Source organism: Hemitrygon akajei, chromosome 9, assembly GCF_048418815.1.
Source record: "Hemitrygon akajei chromosome 9, sHemAka1.3, whole genome shotgun sequence".
Taxonomy (NCBI): domain Eukaryota; kingdom Metazoa; phylum Chordata; class Chondrichthyes; order Myliobatiformes; family Dasyatidae; genus Hemitrygon; species Hemitrygon akajei.
This window is the reverse complement of record NC_133132.1, coordinates 63855783-63870500: the sequence shown is the minus strand read 5'-3', so window position 1 is coordinate 63870500 and position 14718 is coordinate 63855783.

The window sequence follows — 14718 nt, the reverse complement described above, 5'->3', positions numbered from 1 at the left end:
TGAGAGCAGTGTGATGGCTGGATCATTTGAGGCTTTGAAGGGGGACAGGCACAGGAGGAGTTGAGGGCTGGGCAGATCAGATCGGAATGCAGGTCAAGTTTAAAAGTCTGAATGGCCTGATTGTGCAATCATGTACTTGTGATCAGCCTCCAGCATTCCCTCAGCTGATGAAGCTCTTCTCCATGTTGAACGATATCTGAAAGACTCAAAGCATACTCTTCAACCCAGCACCAGCACTACTGGGCTGACTCGGTTCTGAGACACACAGCTGCTCAAGTCAATGTAGGTCCCTTGGAAGACGAGAGGGGGAAATTGATAATTGGGTGATAAGGAAATGGCTGAGGCATTGAATGACTATATTGTGTCAGTCTTCATGGCGGAGGACACGTCTAATATGCCAAAGAATGATGTTATGGATGAAATGGGAGGTGAGGACCTCGATAAAATCACTGTTGTTAAAGTGATGAGCAAACTCGAGATAAGTCCCCTGGTTCTGATGGGATGCATCCCAGGGTGCTGAGGGAATTGGTGGAGGTTATAGTAGACACGTTGGTAATCATTTACCATAACTCTCAGACTCTGGGCAGGTCCTGGCAGATTGGAGGACAGCAAATGTCATGCCACTTTTTTTAAAAGGATGTAGACAAAAGACAGGCAACAATAGGTCAGTTAGCTTAACATCTATGGTTGGGAAAATGCTTGAAGCTGTCATTAAGGAAGAAAGAGTGAAACATTTAGAAGGGAGTGGTTCCATTAGACAGACGCAGCATGGATTCAGAAAGGGCAGGTCCTGTTTGACAAACTTACTGGAGTTCTTTGAGGACATAATGAGTGCAGTGGATAGAGGGGAACAGATAGATGTCATATACTTGGATTTCCAGAAGGCGTTCGATAAGGTGCCACACAAGAGACTTATAAGTAAGATATGGATGGAGTCGGCGGAAGTGTATTGGCATGGATAGTGGATTGGTTAACCAATAGAAGGCAGAGAGTTGGTAAAATGGGTATTTCTCTGGTTGGTAGTCAGTGGTGAGGGGGGTGCTGCAGAAATCGGTGCTGAGCCTATAGCTGTTTACCATTTACATTGATGATTTGGAAGAGTGTTCTCAGCCTCAAACTTATAGACTGTTTACTCCTCTCTATAGATGGTGCCTGGTTTTAGATCATACCAGCAACTTTGGCTCATAGATGGAGTTATCCAATGAGTCCATAGTCTCCTTCCATGTACTTATCTAAATGGAATAAATAGGAAATATAGCAGGAAACATTCCTCCATAGCAGAGCATAGTGACCAAAACTAAAAGGCAAAAGTTTGGGTAAGGGGTAAAAGGCTCAGATGGTATTTGAGGAATGATTTCTCCACCCAAAGGGCTGTTGAAATTTGGAAATGCTGAGGTGGAGGCAGGTTCACTCACATATGAAACTGACAGGTATCTAGACAAACATTTCAGTCACCAAGGAATAGAATGCTTTGGATTAATACTAAATAAAATTAGTATTCCATGTATATTAGTATATGCATTTGGTTAGTAGTCGGCTTCCTTAAACACCAGCAGCATAAGAGGCAGTAACTATATATGGTAAGTATATATGATGTTGAATGCAAGGTTGCTACAACACCACTTAATCAGCCAATCCATCTCACCCCTGTAACATCTCTTCGCCATCTGCGATTCTGCCAATGACAGTGGTGCCATGGATGAATTTATAGTTGTCTTTTAAGATATGACTAGCTGCACAGTTATGGGTGTAGAGAGACAGTAGAGTAGGAGGCTACACACTCATCCTTGGCATGCATGTGTATTGACTATCAATGAGGAGGAGATGTTATTTCCGATCGCTCCTGACAGTGAGGAAGTCAAGGATCCAGGTTTTGAAGCTTGTTAATTAGTGATGATGGTGTAGAACACCAAGTGGTAATCGATGTGCAGCCGTAGTTATTGCTGTTGTCCAGGTATCTCAAGACTAGGTGGAGTGCCAATCAGATTGCATCCACTGTAACAATAGACAATGCAGCAGATACATATTCTTGCTATGTTAATTCTAGCTATGACCAATCTGAAAGCACATCATCACTGTGCTACTGTGTGATGGTTGTTGAGACAGCTCGCCCTTCCCTTCTTCGGCATGATCCTCACCCCAGCTGCTACAGTCCTCAGTGTCTGCCTGTCTGCTGAGAGTGAAAGTACAGCAATAGGGCAGGCATGGGATGGAGTGTATTCCATCGGTGACGTGGTGGTGGTTGGTCAGCAATGACTTCAAGCTGGCCCTATTTAAGTCACTTGCAAAGATGCACTGTCTCGCATTTGTTGACTGCAGTGTTCAAGGTTTTCCACTCCCATCTTGAGGGTGGAATGGACATTGGTGATAAACTCCCTTGGCTCATCAGATGATACTAGGTCAGGGGAGCAAGGTTGAGACAGAACTGCCACGTTTATACACAGCCAGATTACCTGACACCAGTGTAATCTGGTCCTTGCGGGTGAAGACTACAGTGTGTCTCTGTGAAGTGGAGTACTCAGCAGTCCCCAGCATTCATTTGGTACTGCAATCTTGCTCTGAGGTTTTCAATTTCATTTTCTAAAGACTACATTGCCGAGAGGAGGCTGGGGACTTTAGGGCTTGTGTTTCAGTTTTACCTGCAGCCCAACTCAGACAATGAAGATTTACGTTGTACCTTCAGCTGTCGCTCCCTGGGTTGTCTGCAATCCTGACTCTGCCCATTTTAAAGATCCATTGTTTCTTTTTAATGACTTTAATGTTTAAAATGGAAAAGAGTTGCAGGGGACTGGAGGAGATCCACGAGATTATAGGAATATCTGGGAATTGGGAGGTAATTTATAACTGTCCAGAAGGGGAAATCGAACTGGGATCTAGACAAGAAGGACTGAGGAAGGGCAACACTCTGACCAGGAAATGAAGATATGAGCGATGAGAGCAAGACCATTATTTATTACATATCCCAAATAACACCCCCCGCCCCCCCCCCCACCAATCTGTGGGCCTCCCAGGAGCTTGATCAAAGGGCAGTTCTGGTAGGCCTGGAGTTTGATGAGGGATCCAGCATTGAATTTCTCTCCTGTGCTTTAGGAAATAGATGCTTTGTAACCACATCTGCAATTAGTGCTTCACTTCCATTTATTTATAGAATTTAAGCTTCCTTCCTATTATGCTAGGAAAAGAATATTATAGCACAGTATAGGTGCTATACTTCAACCTATATCTTCTGACCTTTCAACCTAATCTAACCCCAGTCACACAGCGTTCCATTTTTCTGTCTGTGCCAGGACTGAGGGGTCATCTCAAAGGGGAGGGGGGTGTTGGGAGCTTCAGAAGAGCTCTCTTAAAGTGAGGAGGGACAGGAGTTAGACTGGCAGAACTGGAGCAAGGCTGGTATTTGTCCTGTGGCCACTCTTCCCTAATGCTAATCTCCTGTTTGGTGCCCAGCTGTGTTCCATCAAAGGGTTGTTGGAGTCTCGATGTCTCACCTTGAACACGACTGATAATTTAACACAGAACATATATCAGTACTGAACAGCCCATTTTTGATGGAAGCATATAAAATGTCCTTGGTATCATCCATATCCTGACACTCCCTTCGTATTCATTTGTCTATCTGAAAATTGGTTTATTATCGTCACATCTACCGAAATGAAGTGAAAAGCATTTGCTTATGTGCCATCCAAACAGATCATTACACATCAGTGTAGAATAGGGTGATACAGATACAGAGAAAGTGGAAGGACCACAGGAGACAGATTGGACTAAATGCAAGGATGTAATGTTGAGAATTTATAAAACACTGGTGAGGCCTCACTGTGACCCTCCCGAATCCCTCCTCTCCCGACCCCCTCCTGTCCAGCCTCTCCTGACCCCACCCCCCCCAGTCCCGTCTCTCCCGACCCCCTCTCCAGACCCCCTCCCCGGTCCCATCTCTCCCGACCCCCTCCGGTCCAGCCTCTCCCGACCCCCTCCAGTCCCTCCTCTGCCGACCCCCTCCGGTCCCACCTCTCCCGACCCCCTCCAGTCCAGCCTCTCCCGACCCCCTCCAGTCCCTCCTCTCCCGACCCCCTCCAGTCACTCCTCTGCCGACCTCCTCCGCTCTCGTCTCTCCCAACCCCCTCTGGTCCAGCCTCTCCCGACCCCCTCCAGTCCCTCCTCTCCCGACCCCCTCCAGTCACTCCTCTGCCGACCTCCTCCGCTCTCGTCTCTCCCAACCCCCTCTGGTCCAGCCTCTCCCGACCCCCTCCAGTCCCTCCTCTCCCGACCCCCTCCGGTCCCTCCTCTGCCGACCCCCTCCGCTCTCGTCTCTCCCAACCCCCTCTGGTCCAGCCTCTCCCGACCCCTGATGCACCATCAATAACTCTTGGAGACGTGAGGCGAGAGATAGGCTTTTATTAGCTGGAAGAGAGAGCACTATCAGCAGCAAGAGACCATCACACAACATCCTGGAGACTGAGGGAGGAGCAGTGCCTCCAATCGCCTTTATACAGGGGTCTGTGGGAGGAGCCACAGGAGCAGTCAGCGGGAGTTGTGTAGTTCACCACAATCCCCTCCGGTCCAGCCTCTCCCGACCCCCTCCGCTCTCGTCTCTCCCGACCCCCTACGGTCCCGTCTCTCCCACCCCCCTACGGTGCCGTCTCCCCCGACCCCCTACGGTCCCGTCTCTCCCACCCCCCTACGGTGCCGTCTCCCCCGACCCCCTACGGTCCCGTCTCTCCCACCCCCCTACGGTGCCGTCTCTCCCGACCCCCTACGGTCTCGTCTCTCCCACCCCCCTACGGTGCCGTCTCTCCCGACCCCCTACGGTGCCGTCTCACCCACCCCCCTACGGTGCCGTCTCTCCCGACCCCCTACGGTCCAGTCTCTCCCACCCCCCTACGGTGCCGTCTCTCCCGACCCCCTACGGTCTTGTCTCTCCCACCCCCCTACGGTGCCGTCTCTCCCGACCCCCCTACGGTCCCGTCTCTCCCGACCCCCTACGGTGCCGTCTCTCCCGACCCCCTACGGTCTCGTCTCTCCCACCCCCCTACGGTGCCGTCTCTCCCACCCCCCTACGGTGCCGTCTCTCCCGACCCCCTACGGTGCCGTCTCTCCCACCCCCCTACGGTGCCGTCTCTCCCGACCCCCTACGGTCTCGTCTCTCCCACCCCCCTACGGTGCCGTCTCCCCCGAACCCCTACGGTGCCGTCTCCCCCGACCCCCTACGGTGCCGTCTCTCCCGACCCCCTACGGTCCCGTCTCTCCCACCCCCCTACGGTGCCGTCTCCCCCGACCCCCTACGGTGCCGTCTCTCCCGACCCCCTACGGTCTCGTCTCTCCCACCCCCCTACGGTCCCGTCTCTCCCACCCCCCTACGGTGCCGTCTCTCCCGACCACCTACGGTCTCGTCTCTCCCACCCCCCTACGGTGCCGTCTCTCCCGACCCCCTACGGTGCCGTCTCTCCCACCCCCCTACGGTGCCGTCTCTCCCGACCCCCTACGGTCTCGTCTCTCCTACCCCCCTACGGTGCCGTCTCTCCCGACCCCCTACGGTGCCGTCTCTCCCACCCCCCTACGGTGCCGTCTCTCCCGACCCCCTACGGTCTCGTCTCTCCCACCCCCCTACGGTCCCGTCTCTCCCACCCCCCTACGGTGCCGTCTCTCCCGACCCCCTACGGTGCCGTCTCTCCCGACCCCCTACGGTCTCGTCTCTCCCACCCCCCTACGGTGCCGTCTCCCCCGAACCCCTACGGTGCCGTCTCTCCCACCCCCCTACGGTGCCGTCTCCCCCGACCCCCTACGGTGCCGTCTCTCCCGACCCCCTACGTTGCCGTCTCTCCCACCCCCCTACGGTGCCGTCTCCCCCGACCCCCTACGGTGCCGTCTCTCCCGACCCCCTACGGTCTCGTCTCTCCCACCCCCCTACGGTGCCGTCTCTCCCACCCCCCTACGGTGCCGTCTCTCCCGACCCCCTACGGTGCCGTCTCTCCCACCCCCCTACGGTGCCGTCTCCCCCGACCCCCTACGGTGCCGTCTCTCCCGACCCCCTACGGTCTCGTCTCTCCCACCCCCCTACGGTCCCGTCTCTCCCACCCCCCTACGGTGCCGTCTCTCCCGACCCCCTACGGTCTCGTCTCTCCCACCCCCCTACGGTGCCGTCTCTCCCGACCCCCTACGGTGCCGTCTCTCCCACCCCCCTACGGTGCCGGGAGCCGGCACCGTAGGGGGGTGGGAGAGACGAGACCGGAGGGGGTCGGGAGAGACGGGTCTGGAGGGGGTCGGGAGAGACGGGACCGGGGGGGGGGGGGGGGGGGAGTGTCGGGAGCGACGGGACCGGATGGGGTCGGGAGAGACGGGACCGTAGGGGGGTGGGAGAGACGGCACCGTAGGGGGGTGGGAGAGACGGGACCGTAGGGGGTCGGGAGAGACGGGTCCGGAGAGACGGGACCGGATGGGGTCGGGAGGGTCTGGACCGGAGGGGGTCGGGAGAGACGGGACCGGATGGGGTCGGGAGGGTCTGGTCCGGAGGGGGTCGGGAGAGACGGGACCGGATGGGGTCGGGAGGGTCTGGACCGGAGGGGGTCGGGAGAGACGGGTCCGGAGGGGGTCGGGAGAGACGGGACCGGATGGGGTCGGGAGGGTCTGGACTGGAGGGGGTCGGGAGAGACGGGACTGGGTGGGGTCGGGAGGGTCTGGACCGGAGGGGGTCGGGAGGGTCTGGACCGGAGGGGGGTGGGAGAGACGGCACCGTAGGGGGGTGGGAGAGACGGGACCGTAGGGGGTCGGGAGAGACGGGTCCGGAGAGACGGGACCGGATGGGGTCGGGAGGGTCTGGACCGGAGGGGGTCGGGAGAGACGGGACCGGATGGGGTCGGGAGGGTCTGGTCCGGAGGGGGTCGGGAGAGACGGGACCGGATGGGGTCGGGAGGGTCTGGACCGGAGGGTGTCGGGAGAGACGGGTCCGGAGGGGGTCGGGAGAGACGGGACCGGATGGGGTCGGGAGGGTCTGGACTGGAGGGGGTCGGGAGAGACGGGACTGGGTGGGGTCGGGAGGGTCTGGACCGGAGGGGGTCGGGAGAGACGGGACCGTAGGGGGGTGGGAGAGACGGCACCGTAGGGGGGTGGGAGAGACGGGACCGTAGGGGGTCGGGAGAGACGGGTCCGGAGAGACGGGACCGGATGGGGTCGGGAGGGTCTGGACCGGAGGGGGTCGGGAGAGACGGGACCGGATGGGGTCGGGAGGGTCTGGTCCGGAGGGGGTCGGGAGAGACGGGACCGGATGGGGTCGGGAGGGTCTGGACCGGAGGGGGTCGGGAGAGACGGGTCTGGAGGGGGTCGGGAGAGACGGGACCGGATGGGGTCGGGAGGGTCTGGACTGGAGGGGGTCGGGAGAGACGGGACTGGGTGGGGTCGGGAGGGTCTGGACCGGAGGGGGTCGGGAGGGTCTGGACCGGAGGGGGTCGGGAGAGACGGGTCCGGAGGGAGTCGGGAGAGATGGGACCGGATGGGGTCGGGAGGGTCTGGACCGGAGGGGGTCGGGGGAGACGGGACCGGATGGGGTCGGGAGAGACGGTCCGGAGGGGGTCGGGAGAGACGGGACCGGATGGGGTCGGGAGGGTCTGGACCGGAGGGGGTCGGGAGAGACGGGACCGGATGGGGTCGGGAGGGTCTGGACCGGAGGGGGTCGGGAGAGACGGGTCCGGAGGGGGTCGGGAGGGTCTGGTCCGGAGGGGGTCGGGAGAGACGGGACTGGATGGGGTCGGGAGAGACGGTCCGGAGGGGGTCGGGAGAGACGGGACCGGATGGGGTCGGGAGAGACGGTCCGGAGGGGGTCGGGAGAGACGGGACCGGATGGGATCGGGAGGGTCTGGACCGGATGGGGTCGGGAGGGTCTGGACCGGAGGGGGTCGGGAGAGACGGGACCGGATGGGGTCGGGAGGGTCTGGACCGGATGGGGTCGGGAGGGTCTGGACCGGAGGGGGTCGGGAGAGACGGGACCGGATGGGGTCGGGAGGGTCTGGACCGGAGGGGGTCGGGAGAGACGGGACCGGATGGGGTCGGGAGGGTCTGCACCGGAGGGGGTCGGGAGAGACGGGACCGGATGGGGTCGGGAGGGTCTGGACCGGAGGGGGTCGGGAGAGACGGCACCGTAGGGGGTCGGGAGGGTCTGGACCGGAGGGGGTCGGGAGAGACGGGACCGGATGGGGTCGGGAGGGTCTGGACCGGAGGGGGTCGGGAGAGACGGGACCGGATGGGGTCGGGAGGGTCTGGACCTGATAGGGTCGGTAGCTCCCGACCACCTCCGCTCTCGCTCTCCCGACCCTCCTGATCAACTTCCACTTTTAATATATGCATAAACTTGGCCATCAATTCCATTGCAACACGAGTGAATCTGCAGATGCTGGAAATAAATAAATAAAAACACAAAATGCTGGCAGAACTCAGCAGGCCAGACAGCATCTATGGGAGGAGGTAGTGACGATTAACTCTCACAGCTACCTAGACTATTCCTCCTCCCACCCTGTCTCCTGCAAAAATGCTATCCCTTTCTCTCAATTCCTCCGCCTCCGCTGCATCTACTCTCAGGATGAGGCTTTTCATTCTAGGACAAAGGAGATGTCTTCCTTTTTTAAAGAAAAGGGGCTGCCCTTCGTCCACTATCAACTCTGCCCTCCATCGCATCTCCCGTATTTCACGCACCTCTGCCCTCACCCCATCCCCCTGCTAGCCCACCAGGGATAGAGTCCCCCGGTCCTCACCTATCACCCTACCAGCCTACAGATCCAACGTATAATCCTCCGTAACTTCCGCCACCTCCTACATGATCCCACCACCAGCCACATCTTCCCCTCCCCCCCACTCTCGGCTTTTCGCAGGGATCGCTCCCTACACAACTCCCTTGTCCATTCATCCCGAAATGTCGTCACTACCTCCTCCCATAGATGCTGTCTGGCCTGCTGAGGTCTGCCAGCATTTTGTGTTTCCATCAATTCCATTGTCTAAATCATTGACAAACAATCTGAAAAGCAGCAGTCCCAATACTGAAAACACAGAACTGCCAGCATTTTGTGTTTTTATTTATCTCCAGCATCTGCAGATTCACTCGTGAGTCCCAATACTGACCCTGAGGAACACCACTAGATTCTGCCAACCAGAAAAGGCCCCCTTTTATTCCCACTCACTGCCTTCTGCTGTCAACCATACCATGGAGTACTCCATGCCAGTATTTTTCCCTTAACACCATAGGATTATATTTTGTTAAGCAGCCTCATGTGTGGCAGCTTATCAAATGCCTTCACTAAATCCAAGTAAATGATATGTACCACGACTTCCGTTTGCTCGCCCTCCCTTTTTAGGAGATTGTGGGTGCGTTCAGAAACATCGCAGACTCTGGGACCTGGGAGGCAAGCAACCATTCCTGTTTCCTTTTCACATCCACAGAATCACCTATCTGTCTCCCTGAATATTGAGTCCCCTATTACTGCTACCATCCTCTTCAGTTCCCCACCCTTCTGGCCACAGGGTCAGACTCAGTACCAGAGTTGCTTCCCCCAGGTAGGTCATCCCCCCACCCAGCAGAACTCAAAATGGAGTACTTATTGTGGAGTGGTGGCCACAGGGATGTTCTCCACTCCCCTTCCTTCTCTTGACAGTCACCCATTTATCTGTCTGCTGTAGCCTTGGGGTAACTACCTCCCTGTAGCTCCTGACGATCACTGCCATAACAAGTCCAGGGTTGTCAAGCTGCACCTCCAGTTCCTTAACGGGGTCTTGTGGAGCTGCATCTCAATGCAGATGTGCCCACTGGGGAGGCTGGGAGACTCCTGGACATCCCACATCTGACACCCAGAACAGAACATACCCCCTATTCCCTCAAGAGTTAAATAAGAAAAAAGAAATGAGGAGTGAACTTGCCTGTTCTTGCCGAAGCCCTGTTGAGCCAAAGCCTTACCACACTGACTCAGACCACTCCCACAATGACTGCTCCACTAAACGGTACCCCTCTTTTATGGAGACTGGGTTTAAAGCTTTTCGCTGGACTTGTGCAGGAACGCTTTTAATGTGACTGCACCATACTCCAATCAAGGACTCCCATTGACATGTGGGTCCATGGCTTCCTCTTGTTCCACAATAAGTTACCCTCTGAGTGGAGGAGAAACACCTCATATTCTGTCTGCCTGGGTAGCCTCCAACCTGAAATTTCTCCTTCCGGTAAAAAAAATACCTCCACTTTCCCTCTTCTTCTATTCCTCACTCTGGCCTCTTACTTCTCACCTGCCTATCACCTCCCCCTGGAACCCTGCTCCTTCCCATTCTCCTATGGTTCACTCTCATCCCCTATCAGATTCCTTCCTCCTAAGCCCTTTCCCTTTCCTACCCACCCGGCTTCACTTATCATCTTCTACCTGTGTTCCTTCCCCTTCCCCCACCATTTTATTTTGGCATCTTCCCCTTTCCTTTTCAGTCCCAAGGAAGGGTCTCGGCCCAAAACATCGACTGTTTGTTCATTTCTGTGGACGCTGCCTGACCTGCTGAGCTCCTCCAGCATTCTGGGAGTATTGACACAGGATGCTTGCCTTCAGGAAATCAAAGATCAAAGTAAATTACTATCAAAGTACATGCTATACAATCCTGAGAATCATTTTCTTGCGGGCATACTCAATAAATCCATAATAAAATCATTGAAAGGCTGCATTCATCCGGTGTGCAAAAGACAGCCAACTCTGTAAATACAAAAAGAAAGAAAGAATAATAAATGAATAAGCAGTAAGTCGAGACCATCAGATGAAGTGTCCTTAAAAGTTCCATACGTTGTAGGAACATTTCTGTGATGGGGTAAGTGTAGTTGAGGAACATTATCTCCATCGGTTCAAGAGCCTAATAGCTCAACCTGGTGGTGTAAGTCCTGAGTCTTCCTGATGGCAGCAGTGAAAAGAGATCATGAGCAGTGAAAAGAGATAAGTGGTGAGGCTCCTTGATGATGGGTGCTGCTTTCTTGTAATAACGTTCAGTGTAGGAGTGCTCAGTGGTGGGAAGGGTTTTATTGTGATGGACTGGGCCGTATCCACTACCTTCTGTGGGATTTTCCATTCAAGGGCATTGGTGGTTCCGTTCCAAGCTCTGATGCAGCCGGTCAATATACTCTCCACCACACATCTATAGAGGTTTAGATGTCATGCCAAATCTCGTGCAAACTCCTAAGGAAGTACAGGTGCTGTTGAGCTTCCTTTATAAGTCTAGCTACGTGCTGGGTCTAGGACAGGTCCTCCAAAATGATAACACCAAGGGATTTAAAGTTGCTGATCCTATCCACCTCTGACCATCTGATGATCCCATCATCAGCACCTTGATCTTGCTGATGTTGTTGTGGCATCACTCAGCCAGATTTTCAATCTCAATTCCAATTTTGCATCTTCAAAATATTGAACTAATTCAAAGGAAGACATGTGAGCCTGAAAGGTGGTCTCATTTCATTTTTTGTAAGCGAGGTGGATGTATCACATGGTGGCACCCATATGCATACCCATATTGAATTATTTAGACTAATTATTTAAAAGAATGCTCAATCAACCAATATGTGTATATATACAAGATTACTCAAATACTACTGAGGTATTAAATACACCACACTCCTCCCTGCTTAGCTGTAAACTCCAACTCAATAGAGAATACATTTGAGTTTGTATGAGGGATGTGTGGGGTCCTTCATAATGCTGTTTGTTTTGCGGATGCAGCGTGTAGTGTAAATGTTTAATGGCGGGAAGAGAGACCCCGATGATCTTCTCAGCTGACCTCACTATCCGCTGCAGGGTCATGTGATCCGAGATGGTGCAATTTCTGAAACAGGCAGTGATGCAGCTGCTCAGGATACTCTCAATACAACCTCTGTAGAATGTGATGAGGATGGAGGGTGGGAGATGGACTTTCCTCAGCCTTCACAGCAAGTAGAGACGCTGCTGGGCTTTCTTTGCTATGGAGCTGGTGTTGAGGGCTCTACCGAGGAGCTGTCGATGTTCAGCGGAGAGTGGTCACTCTGTGCCCTCCTGAAGTCAACAACCATCTCTTTTGTTCACATTCAGAGACAGGTTGTTGGCTCTGCACCAGTCTGTAAGCCGCTGCACCCTGCACCTCCTCTCAATAGACAATAGGTGCAGGAGTAGGCCATTTGGTCCTTCGAGCCAGCACCACCATTCAATGTGATCATGGCTGATCATCCACAATCAGTACCCCGTTCCTGCATTCTCCCCATATCCCTTGACCCCGCTATCTTTAAGAGCTCTATCTAACTCTTTCTTGAAAGCATCCAGAGAATTGGCCTCCACTGCCTTCTGAGGCAGAGCATTCCATAGATCCACAACTCTCTGGGTGAAAAAGTTTTTCCTGAACTCCGTTCTTAATGGCCTACCCCTTATTCTTAAACTGTGGCCTCTGGTTCTGGACTCCCCCAACATTGGGAACATGTTTCCTGCCTCTAGCGTGTCCAATCCCTTAATAATCATACATGTTTCAATCAGATCCCCTCTCATCCTTCTAAATTCCAGTGTATACAAGCCCAGTCGGTCCAATCTTACGACATATGACAGTCCCGCCATCCCGAGAATTAACCTTGTGAACCTACGCTGCACTCCCTCAATAGCAAGAATGTCCTTCCTCAAATTTGGAGACCAAAACTGAACACAATACTCCAGGTGTGGTCTCACCAGGGCACTGTACAACTGCAGAAGGACCTCTTTGCTCCTATACTCCACTCCCCTTGTTATGAAGGCCAACATGCCATTAGCTTTCTTCACTGCCTGCTGTACCTGCATGCTTACTTTCAGTGACTGATGAACCAAGACACCTAGATCTCATTGTACTTCCCCTTTTCCTAACTTGACACCATTCAGATAGTAATCTGCCTTCCTGTTCTTGCCACCAAAGTGGATAACCTCACATTTATCCACATTAAACTGCATCTGCCATGCATCTGCCCACTCACCCAACCTGTTCAAGTCACCCTGCATTCTCCTAACATCCTCCTCATATTTCACACTACTACTCAGCTTTGTGTCATCTGTAAATTTGCTAATGTTACTTTTAATCCCTTCATCTAAATTATTAATGTATATTGTAAATAGCTGTGGTCCCAGCACCGAGCCTTGCAGTACCCCACTAGTCACTGCCTGCCATTCTGAAAAGGACCCGTTAATCCCTGCTCTTTGTCTGCCAACCAATTTTCTATCTATGTTAGTACCCAACCCCCAAAGCCATGTACTCTAATTTTGCCCACTAATCTCCTATCAAAGGCTTTCTGAAAGTCCAGGTACACTACATCCACTGGCTCTCCCTTGTCCATTTTCATAGTTACATCCTCAAAAAATTCCAGAAGATTAGTCAAGCATGATTTCCCCTTCGTAAATCCACGCTGACTCGGACCGATCCTGTTACTGCTATCCAAATGTGCCGCTATTTCATCTTTTATAATTGACTCCAGCATCTTCCCCACCACTGATGTCAGGCTAACTGGTCTATAATTCCCTGTTTTCTCTCTCCCTCCTTCCTTAAAAGGTAGGATAACATTAGCTGCCCTCCAATCCTCAGGAACTGATCCTGAATCTATAGAACATTGGAGAATGATTCTATATCATTCTAGATTTCTAGAGCCACCTCCTTAAGTACCCTGGGATGCAGACCATCAGGCCCTGGGGATTTATCAGCCTTCTGTCCCATCAGTCTACCCAACATCATTTTCTGCCTAATGTGAATTTCCTTCAGTTCCTCTGTTACCCTAAGTCCTCTGGCCACTATTACATCTGGGAGATTGTCTGTGTCTTCCCTAGTGAAGACAGATCCAAAGTACCTGTTCAACTTGTCTACCATTTCCTTGTTCCCCATAATAAATTCACCCGTTTCTGCCTTCAAGGGCCCAACTTTGGTCTTAACTAATTTTTTTCCTCTTCATATACCTAAAGAAGTTTTTACTATCCTCCTTTATATTCTTGGCTAGCTTACCTTCGTACCTCATTTTTTCTCCCCGTATTGCCTTTTTAGTAATCTTCTGTTGCTCTTTAAAAGTTTCCCAATCCTCTGGCTTCCTGCTCATCTTTGCTATGTTATACTTCTCTTTTAATATTGTCCTTGACTTCTCTTGTCAGCCACAGTCGTCCCCACTCCCCTTAGAATCTTTCTTCCTCTTTGGAATGAACTGATCCTGCACCTTCTGTATTATTCCCAGAAATACCTGCCATTGTTGTTCCACTGTCATCCCTGCTAGGGTATCCTTCCAGTCAACTTTGGCTAGTTCCTCCCTCAAGGCTCCATAGTCCCCTTTGTTCAACTGTAATGACACTTCCGATTTTCCCTTCTCCCTCTCAAATTGTAGATTAAAACATCATATTATGGTCCTTTATATGGAGTCATATAATGGCTCCTTTACCTCGAGTTCCCTTATCAAATCTGGTTCATTACACAACACTAGATCCAGAATTGCCTTCTCCCTGGTAGGCTCCAGTACAAGCTGCTCTAAGAATCCATCTCAGAGGCACTCCACAAACTCCCTTTCTTGGGGTCCAGTACCAACCTGATTTTCCCAGTCTACCTGCATGTTGAAATCCCCCATAACAACCATAGCATTACCTTTGCGACATGCTAATTTTAACTCTTGATTCAACTTGCACCCTATATCCAGGCTACTATTTGGGGGCCTGTAGGTAACTCCCATTAGGGTCTTTTTGCCCTTACAATTTCTCAGTTCTA